The following is a 2,032-nucleotide window of genomic DNA, read 5'->3' as shown; positions in this document are numbered from 1 at the left end:
CTGTCTCGTTTGCAATTCACTGACAATTATAGTAAAATTGAAGATTTGATCGCTTTCAAATCCTTTACCTTACAATACGCACAAATCTGAGAAGAGGTTACCGTCATCAGTCTGTTTTGTAATTAGGACATCACATTCAAATTTAGTCCAACACCAACAACGGCTACGCCAACGGCCATGCCGAAGTGATAACAATGGTTTCCGACAGATCGCCGAAGTTAACCGTTGTCGGGTTTGGCTAGCACTAGGTTGGGTGACAGTCCGGGGTGCCCAGCGCTGTGGGGAAGCGGGGCGCAGGCAACTATTGTGAGGCCAATTGACGAACTACTTGATTGGGAAGTTGTGGATCCGCTTACGAAAACTGACAACGTCCTTCAGAGGGATGTGCTGACCACATGCTCCTCCATTACGCATCCAGTGTCTCCTCTGGGCTGAGGATGACACCGTGGTATGTTGGTACCGTTGTGTTTTCAAGGCCTGTTCGGAAGGATTTTAGTTTACTTTAGTTTTACAACAACGACTTCGAGAACTGTTACGTTCAGAAATGGGAAGGTCGGCTGTGGGTCTCCAAGGGCGCGCCGGACTTGGAAGAGGTCGTCCCTCGTCAAGCAAGTGAGATCCCGGAACATTGCCCATGCCGTTTTTGCTAGAGATCTGGCCCCTCCAAGCCCGCACCAACGTGGTGACCAAACCAAAAGTTCTACTCTCACCTCCGTCAACATGTTAGTTGTCTGATCAGTGGATCACAGGATTGTGGGCTGTGATGTTATCCGTGCGTCTGGGTAAGATTACCCATTAACACGGTCCATCAGGTGATAGATTGTGGAAGAAACGCGAATGAGGGTGCGATTTCAGGAGGAGAGGGAAAAAAATGCCAAGGCTCGTGCCGAGGGAAAAAAACCTCTGCTACAGTGGGATGGGTAGTAAGAGCAGTACTGGCTTACTAGCTGCGATAGTTCATGCAAGGTTGGGTTTGTTAGTGTGGGTATCATGCATCATTACCGTGGCAGGTGATGACGATGTAACCCGGTTTGCTGCAGTCGCTGCATTCCTGGAACAGTCAAGATCGTTATACATTAGTGAGGGATCGGCCATAGATAATCTCACTGTGTCGGGGGTGTGTATAGCTTGTCTGCATGCAGTGTACGGTACGGCTCCCCTGCGTGGTGCCGATTTTTGGCCAGGTGTGTTCCAACTGGATATCCAGAATGGCGGCTATTAAACAGGGGCTCACCTGTACCGTTGTGTTTGCGAGTACTTGGCCATAGATGTTAGGTCCTTGCAAGTATGGTTTTTGGTCTGTTATGTTTCCATCTATGGTTGTGGTCTAGTTCCCCAGCTTCAGAATGAACGGGTTCTGCGAATGTCTGGTGTTTCTGTATGATCTTGTGGTGAGGTTGTGGATTACCTCCGTGAGAGTCTCAAGTCAGCATTCCAGGTGAAGATCCGCGATGCGTTGGTATCCTGGAGCATTGCTTATGATTTAGAATACTTTGTTTTGTATGATCTGCAGACGGCCCAGGCCGGTGGGCGCAGCGCATTCCCAGACAGGGGCTGCGTACGTCATCAGGGGTCGGATAAGTGTCATGTACATGGACCTCGACACCCTACTGTTCAGTGTGCTACGCCTGTTGAGCATTGGGTAGAGCTGTTTGAGCCTCGAGTTTGCTCTGTTGGTCATGTGTTGTATGTGGTCCCCTCAGAGTAATTTCCGGTCCAGCCAGACACCAAGGTATTTGACTTTCTCACGGAAACGTATTGGGAATGCATGTAGTGTTACTGGTCTGCAGTCTCGATATTTGCGCAGTTGCCTTGGTCTTCGAGTGAACAGAACGGCTTCGCACTTCTCGACGTTTACTCTAACACGCCATTTCTCTAACCAAGGCTCAAGCCACTCTGAGTGCGGACTGTAATCGTGACATGTTTGATGGTTTCCAATCTTGTGCGAGGATGGCGGGGTCATCCGCGGAGATTCCCATCGTTGTGTTGTGAGTGGTTGGGAGATAATTTATGTAGAGGTTAAACAGTAGGT

This window comes from Schistocerca piceifrons, chromosome 8, assembly GCF_021461385.2.
Source record: "Schistocerca piceifrons isolate TAMUIC-IGC-003096 chromosome 8, iqSchPice1.1, whole genome shotgun sequence".
Lineage (NCBI taxonomy): Eukaryota > Metazoa > Arthropoda > Insecta > Orthoptera > Acrididae > Schistocerca > Schistocerca piceifrons.
The sequence above is the reverse complement of the archived record's forward strand: the minus strand, read 5'-3'. Positions refer to the sequence as shown.